Here is a 23,854-nt window from a genome sequence, read left to right on the forward strand (position 1 = left end):
TTGTAGAAGATCCATTTGGGAGAAGCGAAGCTCAACACATTATTCTCCTAATGAGTGTATCCTTTTGACTGACATAGGAGAACCTGAAGGTTATGATGAAGTCATATTAGATACTCATAGAGATAAGTGGAAATAAGCCATTGTAGAAAAACATGAGTTTTGTGGAAGTGTGGTAGGCATGAAGCCTGTCAAGAGTTTCCTCCACTTGAAGTCCATTTGGCCCCTTGGCTAGAGAGGGAGTTTTTTGGGCTATGGGCCATGTTCCGTCCAAAGTCTATGGCCTTAACTTACTTGAAAAAGGATTGAAATTATTCTCTTTATTTGGTTTCCAATTCTATTAGGAAAAGGATTGAAATAGTAGTTCTATTTGGAGTTCGTTTTGGCCTTGTAAAGAAAGCACAACTCTATAAATAGAGGAGGGTCTTGAGATAATTATTCAATTTCTCATTTGTATTGTCTTTGAAAGACATTATGACATAAGAGAGGTTTTTAAGAGAGCTTTCAACAGAAAAAAACGAGAAGAATGCAGTCTTTTTATCCAACTAGCAACGTTCAGATCGCATTTCCCGATTAACTAACCATTGAATCGGTCTGATATTTGGACCGAGTATTCCCTGCATATTAGTGATTGATTTGAATGGAGAAGATCGAATTAGGAGTTCAAAAAGATTCTATTTTAGGTCCCAAATAGCAGCTGAGTTTGAGTGGTGTTTCTTTCTATTTATCTTTTGTTGGTGTAGCTATTGTTTGTTATCTTTTGGCACTTGTTGTGTTGCCATAGAAAAATATTTGTAACCCTCTTATTGTTATAGTGAAGCAATTTGGATCTTGTGGATCCCGTGGTGGTTACCTTCGGTTTGAAGGATCTTTCCATGTTAAACTTGTTATTTTTTATTTTTAGATTTTCGTTTTAATCTTTTCGTCACAACAAGTGGTATGAAACCAGATTCATTGATGGAGTCAGGTAAGAGATGGGTGTTCATCTTGACGGATGTAGTTCTAGCCGCAACCTGTTTGACAATAATGAAGATTTTGTTGGAGAAATTTTTTGAGAGAGGTTTTTTGTGACTAGACATAGATTTGATGGAGCAGATTATGGACAAGAGGTGCAAGCTACTAAAGATTATGCGAAGATGGTGAACAATTTTATTTCGTCAAAAATTTAGGCCAAAGGAGAGATTTGTTGGGTATTATTTGCCCTAATTACAATAGATAGATTTTCCTTTTGGGATAAAGTTTAGGAGTGGCTGGTTTAGGACTCTATAAATAGAGGCTTGTTCCTACTAATTTAATAAGCATTCACAATATAGTCCTAAGGGCTTTGAGAGTTTTGGTTAGGGGGAGAATTTGTGGGACACATGTGATACATTATCACTTGTGTGAACCTCCTTGTATTCCGAGTGAATTGGTTGAGGTTATTTCTCTCTATATTCTGTATTGTCATATTTATATAGTGGATTGCTCATCTCTTTTGTGGATGTAAGTTGATTGATCGAACCACGTTAAATCTTCGTGTCTTTTGGTATATTTATCATTTGTCTTCTTACTCATGGTCTTTCGAGGTTTGCTTTACTAGCTTCCGCATGACACCTGTTTATTTCGGTACTAACAGCTAGAAGCTTCAAATGGAAATTTCACAGACACTCTACTGACTTGCAAGTAGACACTAAAGGTTGTTTAGAAAGGAGCTGGCAACAACAATCTATGAATCACAGATATACCACAAATGAATTCTAGGAGATTCACATATTGATATAGCACAAATACAAACTGAGATAAAAGTTAGAATAGAACAATTCAAGTGTACAAAAAGAGCTCATAGTCATAAATAGGGGTATTTATGAGTTGGTTATCGGTTGGGTTGTTATCAATTAGGTTCAATTGCTTAGTTATTAATCATAGATGAAAATAAAATCAAAACACAAGATACTGAATAGAAAAGCAAATTAATTAGCAAACAAGCACCTGCCAACTTCACCTGTGATAATGTACCTTTTCCTTTCAAGTTGAATTTTCACAAACATAGGAGAAAATGAAATGAAAACCAGAAGAGCCAACAACTGAATCATGCTCGAAATTGATTCAATTAAATCCAACAATATAATTCTTCTATCCCTTTAATTATTATTTGCACCGCCTTTTTTTAACCATACAACTTATTAGTGATATTGTTTGCTTTGGGTCAAGACTTGCAAGGCTTTAAAACGTGTCACTAGAGTAGTGTCATGAGGTCTGCTAACTTTTATACCTAATAACTCTCATTTGTTTTGTCGATGTGGAGTTCTTATACTAAGTTGGGAAGTGACATAAACCACCTCTTATAATATATATATATTCTACGTTGCCTTTTCCAACAAAACAATGGTTCGTCCTCCTAGTGATATTTTTCGTTTTGCCTTAGACCCACCAAACTATAAAACGCGCCACTTAAGTTTAATATCTGCTTAGCTAATATGTGTTTTTGTGGATGTGGACTTCTTATCCTAAGGATATGTGTCACAAACACCCTCTCTTATGGACTCAACGTCCTTGCTGAGGTTTGCCCCACCATTGTGAGTTCCCCCACCACTTGAGATTTGTCAAGACCTAGCAAAGATGTTTGCCTCACCTTATCGGAATTCGGCTAAGCTCAGGTTAAATTTAGCTCACATCGACACAATTAACACAAAAGTTACTCTAATACCATTTGTAATTGCCTAACCTACTAGTGATATTGTTATAACTGGGCATACACCTGCACAACTTTTAAAGGCATCATTAAAGTACAAGCTCAACTTACTTATATACACTTAACATCTCTCATGCGTTTTGCTTATATGTTACTTCTTATCCTAAGTTAGGGTGTAACACATACAACCTCTATCCTGATTTTCCAAAGCAAATTAAATCATTTTTTTACTTTTAAAACCTAGTGTTAGATGAATTCTTTAATACTTTGATCTAATAATTGATGTAGTAAAAAATAATTTGAACAAGTGATTCAAAATAAAAGAAATATTGGCCTGATAGTTGGTCATACGAACCTAGACTCTATATAAAATAGAATATGTTGTCTGCAAACTAGAAGATTTGCACATTTTGGTCTAGACTTACATTGGACAGTAGGCATCCACCACTAAAGCCCATCCAATTAAGACTCAATAACTAATTCAAACATAAATACCCTGCATATTGTTTTTTCACCAACTTAACAACTACAATTGAAATCAAATAAAAGACCCTGCATATTGTTTTTTAACCAACAATAGACTGCATATAAAGTAAATAAGACTTTAAATTACTATTTTGTTTCCAAGGAAACAAAACTTGAACTTTTTCACATTCATTGAAGTTTCTGATCATGGAATTTCCTCCCCTTCTTCTCCTTCATCATCATCATCTTCATCATCTTCTTCTTCTTCTTCCTCCTCGTCCGCCTCTATTTCATCATGATATCCTCCATAATGATGCTGCCAGTAAAGCAAATTTAATTGCCTACTAAACTGATAATTCTCACATGTCATTCCCAAATGCAAGCATTAATAGTTGACACAGAAAAGTTTCCAACACTCAGGACATGCCCTAATCGGATATTCCCTTAGATCATCAACCAGTGTACCCATACAATTCATAAAAGGGCAATCAATAACTATTGGTGAAACCAGAATTTCTGTTAGTCGAATGGCATCTCTTACTCGCATAAGGAAATCAACCGACATTATTGAATCGATATCTAAAATTCATTTGCAATCAGAAGTAGGGCACTTCATATAAATCATCTCATGGATATCCTTATTAATTTTTTTGCCTATATAATTTTGTATGCATTCTTCACAATAACGATGATTGCAATTGAAGCCCTGCATCATTATGTTTGGCAGCGGAAACGCATTTTTACAAATTTCACAAAAAGTACATGAAGATTCCCCCTTTTTAGAAGTACTTTTCTGTAGGTTAAGTGAATTTGGAATAATAGAATACTCAATTTCTAGAGATTTTTTACCAACACCGTGATTAGAGGTTGATTCCAAGTTCTTACCTGAATGAAACTGAGTTAAGTAGAAGAGAATTTATTGCAGCTCGATATCATTATCTCCACTCTCGTAACCATTTTTATTTTCGGTGATAGCGATGACAATAGAATTCAGCAAGGTGGGATCAACTTTGATTTCACCGGAGTTCAAGATTTGCAAATCTTTTGATTCCATTTCAACTTGATTTTGCCGTCAATGGGACCCTATATTTCTTTTCCAATATATGCATATATGTTGTATATATATACACCTTTTTTCAGGTTATTATATTTATTTTACTTTTTAGGGTTTAGAATTACTTTGGATTATACCCAATTTGAAATAAATTAATGCAATATGCGCAATTTGGTATGACGTGTCGAAAGACATGTTGGCCAAGTGAAATAGCCAATAAGACCATGCCATGCGTTGAAAGTGATACAATGTGTCTAATCAAATCAAACACGTACAAAAACACGCCTCGTATACAGCTGATGTGTTTGAACCATTAAAAACATAAACTAAAATTTGATTGGTCAAAACAAATCATCCTAATCACAATACTTCCCACTCAATAGAACTAACATGTTCAAACCAATCAAATATCATCATCCAAACTTCAGCCTAATCGATCAAAAAATGGTCCTCGTCACATTTGTTTCTTCCCAGGACAAGTGACATGTTTCATCCAATCAAAATACGCTTATAAAAATTTATCCTGATCATATATGTTCAACCCCAGCAGAGTTGGCATATTCTAGTTAATCAAATATCGTCATGAGAGTTTCAATTTGATTGGTCAAGAAGAGTTTGTCATCTCTTCCATCTTGACACAAGTGACATGCTTGAGCCAATTAATATCATCATGTCGACTTCAATATGGTTAAAAAGAGTTTGTCCTTGTCACAATTCTTCCAACCTACAACTATAATAAGGATTTTCATAATTTAACAAGGCAAAGGATTCTCATGGATTAAATGTTATAAGCTCTCTATGAGATCAAGAACGAAGGCAAACTAAATATCTAGGCATTCAAACCAAATCTAATGGAGGCATATCAAATACCAGAGTGTTAAAAAATCATATTCATTTATTTTTGTCCATCAAAGTATTTTTGATGAATCAGGTTCAAATCCAACACAAATTCAAAATTAAAAATAAATATCCTTAAATTTATATTCAAAGAGAAGGATAAGAGGTCTATTAGAGACTATAAAACCAATTATTCTTAAATACAATACCATAAATATTTCTCATTCTTATTATTTACTTGGCATGAACTTTATTGTCTACCGCGCGTTCCTTTTTTGCCAAGTATGAAGAATGTTAAGTTCTCATACTTTATCTTAAGTAACTCCGTTGACTTGAGAAAGGAACATTCCCAATATAAAAAAGGAAAGGTAAAACAAAACCACAACTGTCATATGCCTTGTTAGAAAAATAGATGAAAAATGTCACGACCCGAGCCTACACCCTGGACGTGGCCGGCACTCAAGAACCATTTCCGATCCCCAAGCGAACACTCATCCTGGCTGACTACAAGCAGAAGACTACCTCAAGCATACAAAGCTTAAAAAAATTGAAATGATTAACTCTGGCTAAAATAGTATATTTAACTTCGCAGAAATAGGCAACTCAAATCTGTAAAATATTTAACAAAATAAATTAAATAAACTTCTCAAACTCTACTGTCTACCTATGAAGCCTCTAAAATGACAGAGATGGAATTCAAGACAATACCCACGACATCCTAACAAAGCTGAAAAAAATAATGACATCCTCCAGAAGCAAGGAGGCTCACCATAGCTAACTCGAACTGCATATGGTATCAACGAAGCGCCTGTTGATGATTTTGAATACCGTTATCTGCATCATGAAACGATCCAGGCCAAATGGTTCAGTGTAACGATCGGGTTCCGTCGTTATAGAAAAGTCAACTCGGAAAAATTTTGGGTCGGAAAAATTTTTCATAGTAACTGTTATGCCGTAATTTTCCTATCTATAGAAAAATCACTTTTGAAATGTTCTAAGTATAAAACAATTTGAGAAAATACTTAGAAAAGAGTCGCCACTTAATTTTTTAAAGAAATTAAGAAAACTTATAATTTTCAAATATTTAAACAGAAAAAATCATTTGAAAATATCAAAGAGGGTTCGGGGTTCAATTTACACTTCGAGAAGGGTTTAAGCATTCGAAGTGTCCGCTAACATGCGGTTGATTAGAATATTAATCACAATATTTGATTATCTTTGAGAGAATGATTAAATAAATGACGCATTTTTACTTTTATTTTATATTTTTTTAGAGAAAGGGACCCAAAAATGAAACATTTGAATTAAATTGTAAATGATTAGAATATTAATAAAACTAGATGAATTAGAACTTACTTGATTCATTTTTATTTTTTAAAAAAGAAATAATAATTTAAACCAAATTGGTTAGTTTAAGCATGAACATCATTTTAAATTAATTGGAAAATAAAAACAAAGTTTTGACTAACTTTTTGAGAAAAAGTGACAAAGTAAAAGAAAGCCATTTTTTAAAGTTTATTGAAGAAAAACACTTAACTTAAAATAATTTTAGAATGAGCAAAAATGTGTGGAGAAGCGTTAAATAACACATTTTTTCAAGAACAAACGATTTAACTTAATTGAGGATGTAAAATTTGACCAATGTTTAATTAATAAAATAAATGACCTTAACAAAAAAATATTCAAAGCAAACCAACACAAAGAAAGTAACTCATCTTTTCGGGAATCTAATTAAGTTAATTAAAAATTATAAAGTTAGAGTTAAACAACAAACAATAAATAATCACAATTAAATAATTAAAGAGTAAGGGAGAAATTGAATTTGGGCCCCCTTTTTTGGGGCCAAACTCTTTGCTGATTTGGGCTTTTGGCTCAATCCCTTTTTGGTATACAGTTGTTGTATACGAGAGTATATCTGATGTATACAGACTGTATTTTAGCCGATTTTCTGTATCTTAGGTTGTATACCGAATGTATGCAGCCCACTTCAATTTCCAACACCTGTATTTTTATTTTTGGGCCTGTATATCAATACTCCTCATGTATACCAGTGTATACTGCTGTATATGACAGGTATACAGCCCATTTTTGGACTTTCAAGGGCTTGTTTCAGCTTTTCTTTCACCGTCAATATGAGGATGACTCGGAACGACTCAAGGATATGCAAGATATGAGTCCAAAGTGAACTCGGATTGACAATTCATGCAATGAAAAACAAAGAATAAGGATTAGCATATGTATAATGCGGGATAAAGATGAGAAAAACGCAAGTTGTTGCAACTCATAAAACCAACTTAGTTGGAAGTAATTACATTGTTATTATCACTCATTCCATATATCACAAATAGCTTTCTCAATTCTGGATATAAACCCATAACATTAACATGAAATTCAATAGATCTCTTAATGCTAAACTAAGACCAAATGGGATAAAATAAGAAAGATAAAATTTTAAACTCATGTAGATAAACCCTCAAAATAAATGGCAGACAATTAGCACTATTGGAATAATGTTAATCTGTAGCTAATCAAATAAAGACTTGAAGAAGATGATATTATTCTCCAAAGAAGATATCAGGGGGAAGGAAGTGCTGAATAGATATTCCGTATTTAGAGTTAGCCGGCTCATGTAGACAAATTCACAATGAAGAAAACTGATTATGCCAAACATTTCCGAAATAAGGAAAATCAAGTAGACATTTTTAGAGCTTTCTGGACAAATCCACAGTGGTGTAAATGATCACATAAGCATGAAAGCAACCCGAGTTAATTTAGAAAAGAATAAAACATGAAACTATATTAGAAGATCGGCTCAAATCGATAAAGTTTCACTTACGCAAACAAACTAATGATAAACGAGAAGATTGATAATCTTGACAATGAGCAGGCAAAACATCAAAGTTAGACATGGTCAAGACTTTAAACCAACTTGAACAAGGAAACAAATCGGTGAACAAATATGAACTTAGATCATGGAAAAACTCTCGGTAACAAATCCTAACAAAAACAATCTAAAATACTTCTCGAATAGATGATTGATATATTAGCAATATGAACGCTCTTAAACTATTTTAAAATGAAAGCTAAAGAACAATTGGATATATGGATTCATATTGATCAATATCGAAAGAACCAAGAAGAGTCAGTATATGTATATTTCACATTCTTAAAGCTAATAGCTAAATATCATGAAAGATCAGCAACAAACCATATATCAAAGTCGAGGATTGCAGACAAGCTTAACATACAACAAAGGTGAAAACTCGAAATTGAGTGAGAGTCGAGCAAGGAGAAACAAACCAACAACACGACTTCTAAAACGGAAAATAGAGGGAGGGTATTACCTTTTTCCGGGCAGCGTACTGAGACTACGAGCTTGACTGTAAAGCTTTTAAACCACACTTGAGCAAGAAGAGAATCGATAAAAATAGCTCTCAATATAAAAATAAATTTCTATTTTTTGAATGTAAAAATCTTTTGTCCCCAACCTCTCAACTCTTAAACTTATAAGACTTGTATCTCCTAAAATAGAACTTTATGTGTTTTTTTTCCCCCTTAAACACATAGAGAGAACGATCTTAAATAGATGAAGAATAGGGTTGATTTTTTAGAGGGAAAACGGATGGATTGGAAGAATTTGAATTCAAAATTCAAGTTCTCTTTTGGATAAGGATGCTGGATTTCTGCGATTTGGTAGGATTCACTACGCTGGACTGCTGTTCGTTTCTGGGTTCTCCGTGATTTAGGCTGCTGTCCGCGATTTTTAGGTTTGCAGCGTCCTGAATTTTGGTTCTCGCGTTGAGGAAAAAGGAGAAAAGGGTCGGGTCAGATATGGTATTGTTGTATGTATGATTGGATCGCTGGTTGTAATATTATGTTGGGAAAAGGAAGTGGGCCTCTGAGTTTATTTGGGGAATTAATCTGGTGGGTATGGGAATAAGAACTGGAATTTGGAGTGGGCTACCTCATTTGGCCCAATATTTGATCTCAAAATGAATTATGGACAATGTGATAAAGTGGCTAGCATTGCAATTCCACAATAGCCAAATGAATTTCAATTGTAACCAAATTGAATTTAATTGGTGAATTTGGTCGACATTTAAACAAGACGATTTTCATAAATTAATTAAGGAGCTTCTTTGTCTTAACGAAATAAAATAATTAACTTAATTATAAACTAATTAACTCAAAATATAAGCTATTAACTAAATAACCAAATATTTAAATAAAAATAAAATCTTTTTGAGCCAATTTTCGGACATTCATAAAATATACTAATTACACACAGAATTATATAAAATATCATATTTATTAATATAAAATATATAAGAGTGATAAAACTACTTAAAATGACTTGAAAATATTTCAAATTTTATAAAGTCAATTATTTCAAAAATTGGGTGTCAACATTAACTTGGAATTACCCAACCTAGTCCAGATTTGGATGAAATCGGAGTTATTAAATTATAGGGAAATCCGATAGCAATTGGGTGATCTAATTATGAATTTGATCACATGAGTAGATAGATAAGACGTTAAGGAATCCGTACAACTTTACAAAATTGAATTCGGGTGAGTAGAACTCCCGAAACTAATCTTGGCGTAAACAGGTACTTTCTGAGTGTCATTGGTTGAAGGTGTGTTGTGAAATGGGGTCTTGGAATTATTAAAATAGCTCACTATTTCATGCAAGCCGCTTTAGTGGGGATTTTTGTCGCCAGGGCAAGGCCGCATAGCGGGTGAGTGCCGCCATGGTGGGGCAGACGCGACTTAAAATCATAAATAAACCTCAAAAATGTTTTATTATGTAATTTCCAAACTTAAGAGATAAGGAACGAACCCAGGAGACTTCTTGACCGTTTTCCACCATTCTTGAGGCTAAAGGTAAGGTTTTAACTCCTCGAATCCATTTTTCGATCCGTACAACGTAATCTAATGGGTCATTATTGATGGGGAAGGGTTTTGATCTGGAAATTATGGTAGAAACAGCCCTAATTGGGATATTGGGATCAAGGGTTTGATCTAAGGGTTGATGGGATTGTTAGTAATTCGAGTAATTAGTTATCGTTTATTGATTCTCATATTATATTAATTGTTTGTAGACCAAGAACAAGCGGAACGAATTAGGAAAGGGAAGAATCAAGTTTCTTAGTATTTCAAGCTTGTTTCGAGGTAGGTGATGGTTATGATTCTATGATTGTGTGATGTATGTTTGTTCTTGCTTCATTATGATACATGTATGTATTCGAATGTTGCGTTATTGATCACATTAATTGTAAATGAGGATATATGAATAATGAATGCCATGAATCACGACTTGATTGTATGATTATGAGAATGTACTTTGTGATTGTGATTATGGCTTGTTGAATGGATCGAGTGTTGCGTTCTGACACACTAACTTGGATCAGTTGCCACGTTCCGACATAAAGATGGGATCGGTTGCCACATTTCGGCATAAACATTGGATTGGGTACCACATTCCGGTATGTTAACTGTTTGGGTTTGGGTTCAATGAGAGGACCAATGAGTTGACATAATTGTGTATCTTGAGAAATGTGAAATTATACGTTGTTCTTGAATGATGATGTTATTGTATATGTTCGATGTATGCATGTTGTTATATTGTTGTATGACTTAAATATGTTGCACTTAGTGAGATAGCTGTGTGATCCTACCAGTACATTGTGGTTGTGTACTGATAGTGGACTTGCTCTTTCTTTATTGAGTACTGGCATCTTCATACGGCTATTGACAGACCTCGCTTAGAAGATCAATAATCGTTCGAATTCAAGGGTGAGCCAGTTCTTCCTGGCTTCCATGAGTTTTCCTTTCATCTATGTCCACATTTTGGACTTAGACTTTCCAGTTAGTTGTTAGTACATTAGTTTGGGATTGTAACACTTCTTGTTTAGACTTTTGATTCATTGTTAGATGTTTTGGTACATTGACTTTCAGGTTCTAGGCGTATTTTTCCACATTGTTTAGTTGTTAGATCATTTGGAAGTTTATGGGAACTTCAAGTTTTAGCTATTTAACTTGCTTCCGTAACTTAAATTCCTTAGTATTTTGGTTGAGTTGTTAGTTTGGGTTGCAGTAATGGTTCTCCTACTGGAGGGTTAGTGTGGGTGTCAATCACGATGGTCTCGGTCGTGACAAAGTTGGTATAATAGTCTAGGTACATTGATCTCGATGTACAAAAACGAGTCTAGTAGAGTCTTGCAGAACGGTACGGAGAGATCTGTGCTTTTCTTCGAGAGGCTATAGGACTTAAGGAAATCTCTCTGCTTTCTCTTGTCTCTTTTCGTGCTATAACTTGATTCCAATTGGTATCTGGCGATTTAAATTGGTATCTAACCTCATTCACTCTTCAGTCCACAGATGGTTAACACTAGATTTAACAGCGTCATGCCCGTAGCTCTCGTTAATGCTCCAGCTGAGGAATCTACAGCGAGAGATCGCGTTCGAGGCAAGGGTTGTGAAAGAGCTAGGGGTAGAGGTCGAGGAAGGGCAGCACCTGTTAGGGATGGAGCACCGGTTGGAGAAGCTCCCAAAAATGAGGCCCATCATGCGCATCATGATGAGATAAAGGAGAACATAGAGGTCGAAGATGAGGAGAATGTTGGGAAAGAGGAAGAGGTGCATGATGAGACTAATGGTATTCCTCCTTTGGACTCAGTGCTAGCTCAGCAGATGATGTCATTCTTGAAAGGATTGGTTGGTCCTGGAGTGCTTCCCTTTGTTCAAGCAACTTAAGCTTCTGCCAATCCCCCTATTGCTATCACTGCCCCCAAGGTGGATTGAAATGGAGGTACCGATGCTTTCTTCCGTCCTTTGTTGGGTTCTGTTATATCTGGTAATGATCATGAAATGTTGACTAAGTTTTTGAAGCTAAAACCTCATGTATTTCTTGGTTCTGAGAGTGAGGATGCTTATGAGTTTATTTTAGACTGCTATGAGAGGCTTCATAAGTTGGGAATTATCCATCAGCATGGGGTTGAGTTCATGAATTTTCAACTTCAAGGTGAGGCTAAGCATTGGTAGAGAGCTTATGTGGAATGCAGATCTTCAACTTTACCTCCACTTACTTGGACCCAGTTTCATGCTCTGTTTTTAGAGAAATATGTGCTTGGGACTTTGAAAGATCGCAAGAAGGATGAGTTCATGGCTTTGGAGCAAGATGGTATGCCTGTGGCTGCTTATGAGGCCAAGTTCCATGCCTTGTCTAGATAAGCTACTCAATTGGTGACTACTGAAGAGGAAAGGATTCATTTATTTATTAGGGGACTAAATTTTGAGTTGCAGGTATTATCTGTTCATATGACCTCTGTAGGGGGGAGCTTTAATGAGGTAACAGACTTTGTGAAGAAAGTGGAGGGGGTGTGGCGAGACGGTCAGGCTAAGGCATTGGCTAAAAGAGATAAGAACTCGGGTAACTTTCAAGGTTCCAACCCCAGGGGGTCCGGAAGGCCAACGCTTGTAGCCAAGCCAATTTAGTCTGCTATGTCCGCCTCTACAGGTAATTACTCGGGAACTCCACCTCATAATTTGATTCAGGATAGCCAGGGAGTCGCACCTTCAGCGGGCAGCAGGCTATCTTTTGATTGTACATGTTACAATTGTGGAGAACCTCGGCATATGAGGAGAGATTGTCCCCACCCGCGCATGATGGATTCCGTGTAGTAGCAGACTAGACCAGTGGTACCCGTGGGAAATGGTAGTAATGGTCGAGGGCGTCCACAAGGTGGATGAGGAGGTAATTAGTGAGGCCATAGGGGTAGAGGAAATGGTAATGTAGGCAGAGGTGCAGGACAACCAGGCAGGGAAGTCACCAGTCAAGATGATAAGGCTCAGTGTTTTGCCTTTCCGGGGAAGAATGAGGCCAAGGCATTTGACACGATGATCACATGTACTATTTCTTCTGTGACCGAATGGCTAATGTGTTATTTGATCCGGGTTCTACTTATTCTTATGTATCCGTGCAATTTGCCTCAGAGTTTGATATGATGTGTGATATAATTGATGCCCAACTATGTTTCTACCCCAGTTGGAGAGTCTGTCATAGTCACCCATGTCTATCGTACTTGTCCTATATTTTTTATAGGTTTTCAGACTAGGGTTGATTTGGTGATTCTGGATATGACTAATTTTGACATAATCTTAGGCATGACTTGGTTGTCCCCCTATTATGTTGTGCTTAATTATAATACTAAGTTTGTAACTCTAGAAATTCCGGGAAAGGAAAAATTAGAGTGGGAAGAGGTGTACAAGCTTAAGCAAGCTAAGATCATATCCTCCATTCAGGCTAGAAAACTGGAAGGGAAGGGTTGTTTGGCGTATTTGGCTCATATTCGGGATGTTGAGGTTGAGTCTCCATCGATCTATTGAGTTTATTCCGGTGGTGTCTGAATTTAGAGAAGTGTTTCCCAATGATTTGTCTGGTATGCCTCTGGATAGAGACATAGATTTCTGCATTTATTTGGAACCTGGTAGTCATCCCATTTCCATCTCTCCATATCGCATGGCTCCGGCAGAATCAAGAGAGCTTAAGGCTCAAATCCAAGAGCTTCTTGATAAGGGATTTATTCATCCTAGCGTTTCCCTATGGGGTGCTCCAATTTTGTTTGTTAAGAAAAAGGATGGTAGTATGAGATTGTGTATAGAATACCGACAATTGAATAGGGTCGCTATTCGAAACAAGTACCTTTTGCCTCGAATAGATGATCTTTTTCACCAATTTCAAGGTGCATTAGTTTTCTCTAAAATTGATCTAAGGTCTGGCTACCATCAGTTGAAAATTAGGCCTGAGGATGTGCCCAAGACGGCGTTTAGAACCAGCTATGGGCACTTTGAGTTTCTAGTTATGTCTTTTTGTTTGACTAATGTGCCTGCAGCTTTCATGAGTTTGATGAATGGGGTGTTCAAGCCATTTCTTGATTCATTTGTTAGTCTTTATTGATGATATTTTGGTCTACTCGACATGTGAGGAAGAGCATGCTGACCATCTTCGTAGTGTTCTGGGTGTTCTTGGGAAACAAAGGTTGTATGCGAAATTTTCTAAGTTTGAATTTTGGTTGACTTCGGTTGCCTTTTTGGGGCATGTAGTTTCAATAGAAGGGGTAATGGTACATCATCAAGACTCTCTTGACCACCACACCTATTCTAGCATTACCGGTGGAAGGTAAAGATTTTATTGTTTATTGTGATGCTTCACATTCTGGTTTAGATGTTGTTTTGATGCAGGATAAGAATGTTATAGCTTATGCATCGCGTCAATTGAAAGTGCATGAGAGGAATTACCAAACACATGAATTGGAGTTGGCAGCGGTAGTATTTGCTCTTAAGATCTAGTGACATTACCTTTATGGTGTTAAGTGTGAGGTGTTTACTGATCATCGTAGTTTGTAGCATGTTTTCACTCAAAAGGATCTGAATTTGAGACAGCGAAGGTGGATGGAGTTACTCAAGGATTATGATATGACCATTCAATACCATCTAGGTAAGGCTAATGTGGTGGTAGACACTTTGAGTCGAAAAGCGGTGAGTATGGGTAGTTTAGCTTGCTTGAGTGTGTCCAAGCGACCCTTGGCTAAGGAAATTTAGACCTTGGAGTCTAAGTTCATGCAGTTGGGCATCTCAGAAAGAAGTGGGGTGCTAGGTAGCATTGAATTTATGGCCATGTTTATTGAAGAGATCAAGGCTAAACAATTTGAGGATGAAAATTTAATGAACTTAAGAAGAAGACTGTGATTAGTAAGGCACAAGAGACCACTCTTGATGCGGAAGGTGTGCTCAATTTTAAAGGAAGGATTTATGTTCCTCGAGTAGATGACTTGATTCAGAAATTATTGACAGAATCTCATGGTTCGCGATATTCCATTCATCCGGGTGTGACCTAGATGTACCAAGATTTAAAGTGAATTTATTTGTGGTCGGACATGAAGAAAGATATAGCGGAGTTTTTGACTAAGTGTCAAAATTGTCAACAAATGAAGTATGAACATCAAAGGCCTGCAGGTTTACTTCAAAGAATGCCAATTACGAAATGGAAGTAGGAGAGGATAGCCATGGATTTTGTGGTTAGTCTTCCCAAGATTTTGGGAAAGTTTGATTCTATTTGGGTAGTGGTTGACAGATTGACTAAATCAGCCCATTTTATTCCGGTAAGAATAGATTATAATGCTGAACAATTGTCAAAGTTTATGTGAAAGAGACAGTGAGGTTGCATGGGGTGCCCCTTTCAATCATCTTAGACCGTGGTACCCAATTCACATCTAAGTTTTGTGGGAAGTTACATGATAAATTGGGCACATAACTCACTTTTAGTACAACCTTCCATCCACAGACAGACGAGCAGTCAGAGAAGACTATTCAAGTGTTAGAAGACATGTTGAGGGCTTGTGTGATTGATTTTGGAGGTCATTGGGATAAATTCATACCTTTGTGTGAGTTCTCCTATAATAATAGTTATCACTCCAGCATTGATATGGCACCATTTGAGGCACTCTATGGGAGGGGATGTAGATCACCTATAGGATGGTTCGAGGCTGGAGATATGAAACCTTTGGGGTTGATTTGGTGAAGGATGCTCAAGATAAGGTGAGAAGTATTCAAGCTAAGCTTCTACCAGCCCAGAGTAGACAGAAGAAGTATGCGGATCATAAGGTAAGATATATAGCATTTCAAACTAGTGAGAATGTTCTTCTTAAGGTATCACCCATGAAAGGGATGATGAGATTTTGCAAGAAGAGCAAGTTAAGTCTGCGATACATTGGTCCCTTTGAGGTTCTTGTGTAGGGCCAGTGGCTTATAGATTGGCTTTACCTCCTAATCTATCTGGAGTTCATCCGGTATTCCATGTATCCATGTTGAAGAGATATCATGGTGACGGGGATTACATCATTAAATGGGACTCAATTGTATTAGACAAAGACCTTCAATTTGAGGAGGAACCGATTGCATTGCAATTCTTGATCGTAATGTGCGTAAGCTGAGGACCAAGGAGATCAAGTCCGTGAAATTTCAATCAAATCATCGTCCATTTGAGGAAGCTACTTTGAAAACCGAGAGGGACATGCGAGACAAGTATCCTCAATTGTTCATTGATTCACGTACTACTCCCATCCTTCTTTAGCTTATTTTTCCTAAATTTGTCCCTCAAGGACGAGTGATGGGTAAATTGGTATCTATTGAAACGATCGGGTTCCGTCGTTATAGAAAAGCCAACGGAAAAAAAATTGGGTCGAAAAACTTTTTCGTAGTAACTTGGAATTTCCCAACCTAGTCCAGATTTGGATGAAATTGGAGTCATTAAAGTCTACAAAAATCTGGTAGCAGTTAGGTGATCTAATTATGAATTTGATCACATGAGTAGATACATAAGACGTTAAGAAATCCGTATGACTTTACGAAATTAAATTCGGGTAAGTAGAACTCCCCAAACTGATCATGGCGTGAACATGCAATATCTGAGTATCGTTAGTTGAAGGTGTGTTGTGAAATGGGGTCTTGGAATTATTAAAATAGCTCACTGTTTCATGCAAGCCTCTTTGGTGGGGATTTTTGTCGCTAGGGTGGGGCCGCTGTAGTGGGCGAGTGCTGCCATGGCTTGGCAGATGCGACTTAAAAATGGAAATAAACCCAAAAAACATTTTATTCTGCAATTTTTGAACTTGAGAGGTAAGGAACGAACCCAGGAGACTTTTTGACCGTTTTCCACCATTCTTAAGGCTAAAGGTAAGGTTTTAACTCCCCAAATCTATTTTTCGATCTGTACAACATAATCTAATAGGTAATTATCGATAGGGGATAGTTTTGATTTGTAAATTAAGGTGGAAACATCCCTAATTGTGATATTGGGATCAAGGGTTTGATCTAGGGTTGATGAGATTGTTAGTAATTCAAGTAATTAGTAATCGGTTATTGATTCCCGTATTATATTAATTGTTTGTAGAACAAAAACAAGCGGAACGAATTCGGAAAGGGAAGAATCAAGCTTCTTAGAGTTTCAAGCTTGTTTCGAGGTAGGTGATAGTTGTGATTTTATGATTGTGTGATGTATGTTTGTTCTTGCTTCATTATGATACATGTATGTATGTGAATATTGTGTTATTGATCACATTAATTGTAAATGAGGATATATGAATGATGAATGCCATGAATCATCACTTGATTGTATGATTATGAGAATGTACTTTGTGATTGTGACTGTGGCTTGTTGAATGGATCGGATGTTGCATTTCGACACACTAACTTGGATCGGTTGCCACGTTCCGGCATAAAGATGGGATTAGTTGCCACATTCCGGCACAAACATTGGATCGGGTACCAAGTTCCGGTATGCTAATTGTTTGGGTTTGGATTCCATGAGAGGACAAATGAGTTGACATAATTGTGTATCTTGAAAAATGTGAAATTATACGTTGTTCTTAAATTATGATGATATTGTATATGTTCGATGTACGCATGTTGTTATATTGTTGTATGACTTATATATGTTGCACTTAGTGGGATAGCTGTGTGATCCTACCAGTACATTGTGATTGTGTACTCATATTGTACTTGCTCTTTCTTTGTTGTGTACAGGGCATCTTCAGACGGCTATTGACAAACCTCGCTTAGAAGATCAGTGATTGTTCGAATTCAAGGGTGAGCCAGTTCTTCTAGGCTACCATGAGTTCTCCTTTCATCTATGTCCACATTTCTAACTTAGACTTTCCAGTTAGTTGTTAATACATTAGTTTGGGATTGTAAACCTTCTTGTTTAGACTTTTGGTTCATTGTTAGATGTTTTGGTACATTGACTTTCGGGTTCTAGGCGTATTTTTCCGCATTGTTTAGTTGTTAGATCATTTGGAATTTTATGGGAACTTCAGTTTTTAGCTATTTAACTTGCTTCCGTAACTTAAATGTCTTAGTATTTTGGTTGAGTTGTTAGTTTGGGTTGTAGTAATGGTTCTTCCACCGGAGGGTTAGTTTGGGTGTCAATCACGATGGTCTGGGTTGTGACACTCAATACATGGAATGTACAAGAATGTAAGGGAAATTCTAAAGCATAACATAAACTTGAACTTGATAAAAAGGAAACATATTTACCTCCTCTCAACTCACTCAACTAAACTCAACTCAAGAATAAGATACTCAACTCAAACATATGATACTCAACTCAAAGATATGATACTCAACTCAAAGGTATAATACTCAACTCAAAGGTACTCAACTCAAGATACTCAACTCAAGATAAAGCAACAATAAAAGATGCAATATATGAAAAGCTTTTAAAACAGTAAATAGCAACTCAATGTATTGAAGAATACAATAACAACTCAATTTGTATATAATAAAATATAATATAACTCTGTCGGAGATTCTCTAACTGACAACCATCAATATGAGTTATATGATGATACAGTGTCTCGCCCACGCTGCCAGAACTGTCCTATACTTTGTCAGGGTATAGAATCTCTCAACTAAGTAGATCCACTAAGCTATGCTTAAAAGCATTAAGGAATCATCTAAAAAGTATGACCCTTTCTACCCACGTTGGCTACATGGTTTATGGAGACTTGAGTTATCTGAACTCGTCCCCATATCGGTGCTCAATACTACTTCCAAAAGTATACTCAGCTCATATGTTTAAAAACATAACTCTTTCTGTGGTTTGAGATTATTACACAAAAACATTCTCTAAAAAGAAATGTTACTCAAACTGCTCAAAACTCTTTTGGAAATCTCAGTTTCCTCCTCTTTTAAATGTGAAAACATTTCCTCTTGGGACTACTTAGTTCCTATATATCATTTTAAATAAAATGAACTCGACTCTACTCTTTCTCAACTCAAGTTCTCAAGTCATAAAACAAGTTTAGAAAAAATTGTAAAAGACTTCTCAGAATAAAGTTCATGCCGAATTATGGACGTGAACGACTCAATTCAAGGTTTTCAATAACAATACTCGAAACTCAAAAACTCTAGAATTCAAGGCTAGGACTCAATGATACTACTCATCTCAAGAATGCTCAACTCATAAGGTTCATGCGGAATTATGGGCATGAAAAACTCAACTCGAGGACTTCATGAGTAAAATGCAATAGTCCCATGATTAGGAATATAACCTAAAAAGGGTTAGGAACTCAATACTCAAGACTTAGAACTTGAAGATACCACTCTTTCAAAGATGCTCAATTTATGAAGTTCATGCGGAATTTATGGGCATGAACGACTCGACTCAAGGGGTCTACGTAACACTATGGAACTCGTGTATACGAATCTTCTCATTCTCATACTTACTTCCTCAAAATTTATCTCGAATCAATAGTTGATCTCAAATGATTCACAATTGAACTCAAAGGCTTTCTTGAACTCTACTCTAACTCTCTCTTGAATTTGAATTTTGAATTCAAGAGTTATGGTTCATGATATGAAGGATATCGTGATGATAATGTAGACTCATGAATACATTCTCCTCATTCTCATACTTACTTGCTTGAGTCTTGAAACAAGTTACTAGAAATTGTAGAAGACTCCTCAAAAGACTCAAAGGGACTTTCTCAAAATGTTCGGAAGAACTCTCAAGACTTAACTCTTAACTGTACGTTGAATTTAAATTATGAATTCAAGATTATGATTCATGTTATGAATGATTTATAGGTGCTTAGAAGTAGTTTAGAGTGTTTCGAATTGATAGAGCTTGAAGGTACCCTTTTAAAGGACTCAGACGGGCAACAAGACAGAGAAAGGATGGGGGCAGCAAACCCTGGCGCACAGAGTGGCGTAGGGAGCCAGCCCTCTACCTACAAAGGTGTGGTTAGGGCGCACTGGCTGGCATAGGGCACCAGACCCCAACCCAGAAAACCCCGAAGACCTTCTTTGCTCGTTTTCTCACCCTAGTTCACCTAGATTCGAACGGTTTCTTCCCCAATCACTTGTATTCGATTACTCAACATAACTACACACTAATCTACTCAATACAACCCTCAAAACACTAACTTTCATCTCAAGAAATCATCAAAACCCCAATAAAACAAGATTTAGAATGAACTTCAAGAACACATATCAAGAACTTAAATCTTTCAATCTTTATGGAGAAATTCAACTATGAAAATCATGTTTGGTGTGTGGGTGAACGAAACCAACACTATGGAAACTTACATACCTCTTACGGATCAAACCCTTGGCGAAAATCCACAACAAAACTCAAGAATCTCGACGAACGCCTTGATCCTCTCCTCTTTTCTCCTCTTTTCTCTTCTTTTCTCTTCTTGAACTCTCAACTAAAACCCTAGGCGTATATTAGGATTATAAAACTGAACCTAATCATATTAGACCCCTAAAACCTTACTAAAATGAATTAAATCTGATTGGGTAAGGAAAAGACCAAAATACCCCTCACTATTTTCGGGTAACTTTCCTTAATTGGACAGCCTGACTTCAAAAAGGCATATTTCACTCATCCGACCTCGAAACTTAGCAAACTTGGCGGTGTTGGAAAGATAATTCAAATATATTTCATTTTATATCTTATAGGCCACCTAAATCATCCTGTGCTAAAAGTTATGATTGTTTGAAATTGATCCAAAAACATAGAAGAACTTAGGAATGACTTGAATGAACTCTCTTTAGTTCTTTTTGGAACTCGCTACATCTAGTGACCTTAACACTCAAGAAATTTTAAATTCCTCGGTAAAATCCTCATCACAACGAAGGATGGTTCGAGTCTTGGTACAAAAATCTCTAGGGTGTTACAAAAAAATTTATCGAGAAAAAAAAAGGAAATAATGAAGTGAACAAAAAAAAGAGTTATGCTACATATTTATAAGCAAAGAAAAGTTAATAATGATCACTCGAATAATCATTTTTATTTAAGAGAAAAAATATATAAACTTCCAAGAAATAAATAAACTTTAAAAGGAATAATAATATTCTGAACTAATTGCAATATGTGAAGCCTTGAAATCGATCATCAAAAGCACAAGGTGCATACATGAAAAAAAAAACTTGAGCGACCATAATGGGGTTTTAGTTCAGTTGAAGGACAAATAGGTTGAGAGTTGTGGTCCATTCCACAGCGGAAGCTAAAATCATGTCCACACCTGCCATAGGTTCAAAATTTTCTCAACTGGATATTCAATAAATACTATGTATATTGTTAGTTCAATGTGTATATTGTTTCTTGCCTTATTTCCCAAAACCATTAGCACAACTCTATTGGAATATCAATTCTTTGTTACTATATTCATTATATTGTAACACAAAAAGAACAATTTGACATTCCAAGTATAGTTATTACTTTACTTTCAAGTTATCATGTGGAAACATGTTATGAATCAACTACTCCCTACGTTCAGTTTTTTCTTGTCCTCTGTGTAAAATGATAAATATATACACTTTTTAACATACATTAAGAGAAAAACATATACATTTTTCATTGTTTACCGCATCAATTATCCAATCAGTTTCGTCTCTATGTAATAAGAATTTGAGAAGATTCAAGCTATTTTCCATATGTTTCCACTTTTTGTTGTTTTAGTTTATGTCCTTTTGTTGGTCTGAATTGTAGGCCTTGTAGTGTTGAGAAGAAGTTGGGCCTATTTGGCCAATGTACTCCATAAGAAATTCATTACATATCTATAAATATTAACGGTTAATAAACACTAAAACTTCAAATCTTCGATCCTAATTTTATTATTGCAACAACTTAAAACAACTTATTACTAACGACGATTCAATAAGAGAGATTAACGAATGAGAAAAATACCAGCAAGTTAGTTGCAAGCAGCCATCACTCTTTTCAACGTAACACTTGCACTTTGGACATCTCCTCCATTTCTTGTTCTTAGCAATTCCCATCCGCATCACATCTCCCTTCCCTCTATTGTTTGATCTTCCCAAATGCTAAAAATCCTTACACTCCAATCCCTCATGCCACGAGACATTACACTAAGCACAAAACAATTGACAACAATTACGACACTCAAAGTCAATCACTTTGTCACTCACTCCCATCATCAACCAACATAGTTGAACAGTCCTGATAAGGAAAATACAAAATCATCAAACCTGAAAACAGAGCATTATTTTCCAATTGATCCAACACTTCCTTAGGAACAGTTTATCTCTAGAACTTTGGTTTAATTGTGGCCTTACAAGCTCATCTTACAAAGCTAGATTTTTCAGACATGGAAAACCTTGTAGCTCTTTCAAGAAGCATTGGTATGTTGAAAGGTTTGGTGATGTTAGACGTATTGTGGTGCTCAAAACATGGAAGCTTGCCAGAAGAGATAGGTGATTTAGAGAATTTGGTGAAACTTGATGCACAAGCCGGTGAACATCTTTGGCTAATTCTTTCTTCTCTTCCTCAACATGTGCTACAATACCCATGGATAGTCTGTTGAGGGTGTCAGCCACTATATTGGCCTTACCCGGATGATAGAGCACATTCATGTCATAGTCTTTGAGGAATTCAAGTCATCTCCTCTGATGAAGATTCAACTTTTTCTAGGTGAACACATACTGGAGGCTCTATTGATCTTTGAACACATAAACATGAACTGTCATGCCCTGAGGCTACCACCTTGACGTAAACATGGGACCTAGGATCACAAGTGACCCCAAGCTAACCCTGAGCTAGCATATCATAAGCATACTAATTTTTTTCTAAAATAAGAGGATATTATGCAGAAGCTAAAAACATAAGATAAACTGAAATAATGTGGAATACCCAATATAATTCTAAACATATGAAATGTACTACGAGTTCACTAATAACTGAAAGATCAAACTCAAAGCTAAAGTTGAATATAAAACTATGTCTGAAACATAACCTCTAACTGACTAGATATGTTGGGACATGTCCCCAGCTAACTCTAGCAAAACTGAAATTGAAATAAAAGGCTTAACATAAAAAAAACGTATTTATCGCCCTCGGATAATGATGACTCACCACTAATAATGTTGAATACGAATTGGGAACCGATCTACACGTGATCTGAATGCTGAGGACCTGAACCTATAACACGAAAAAATGTACCGTAGAGTATGCGTCAGTACTTAAAAGGTACTGAGCATACAAGATAGGATAAAGCTGAACAGATATGCATAACTGAACTAAATGTAGGAAGCAATGATATAATCTGAACATGATGAAATACTGAAACATACTGAACATGAACTAAACTGAATGTAATGACCAACTACATAACATGCTAAAACTGAATACTGAAATATAACTTACAACCTAGTCAAATGAACTAGAATTTGACTGTGGGAGCTACTAATAACCGACATAAAACCATGTGAGCTAAACGCTGAGTCTGATGTATACGCCCCATCAAGAGGACCCAATATACCTTGCCAGGGTATAAAGGCATGACTGGAGTGATCACTAATATGATTCCCACATAGCGGACTTATAAACCTATTAGGGCACGTAGTTCTGGGACTATGAGGATGATTGACACTAGTCCAACTCGGTATTAAGCCTACTCCCAACTAGAATGTGTACAATACAACACAACTGAAATAAATAAGATAGCTTAATATTCTGACATGCTAACTAAAAATGCAACATTAAGTACTGATAATGAAACATTTTAAAAACTGAGGCATGTATATTTGTTTTTCTGACCTAGCATGTGTAATTCATGAACTAAGACAATCTACACAACTAGGGTTTTGAGTTTCATGCAAAGAACTAAGCAACATGGTTATGAAAAACATAATAATTTGATTAGGAATACTCTAACAACTAAATCTCAACAATTATCTGAAGTTCTAGAAACCCTAGGTCTAAAAAAGATAAAAAGAATCAAGAATTTGACTAAGTTCTAGGGACC

The 23,854-nt window shown here is 36.0% G+C and overlaps 1 pseudogene; it reads right to left on the reverse strand.

Annotated features, from left to right (window-relative positions):
* Positions 1 to 3,338: 3,338 nt before the first annotated feature.
* LOC125873874 (uncharacterized) lies at positions 3,339 to 4,205 on the reverse strand (annotated as a pseudogene).
* Positions 4,206 to 23,854: the final 19,649 nt, after the last annotated feature.

The sequence above is a fragment of the Solanum stenotomum genome, chromosome 8 (assembly GCF_019186545.1).
Source record: "Solanum stenotomum isolate F172 chromosome 8, ASM1918654v1, whole genome shotgun sequence".
Taxonomy (NCBI): domain Eukaryota; kingdom Viridiplantae; phylum Streptophyta; class Magnoliopsida; order Solanales; family Solanaceae; genus Solanum; species Solanum stenotomum.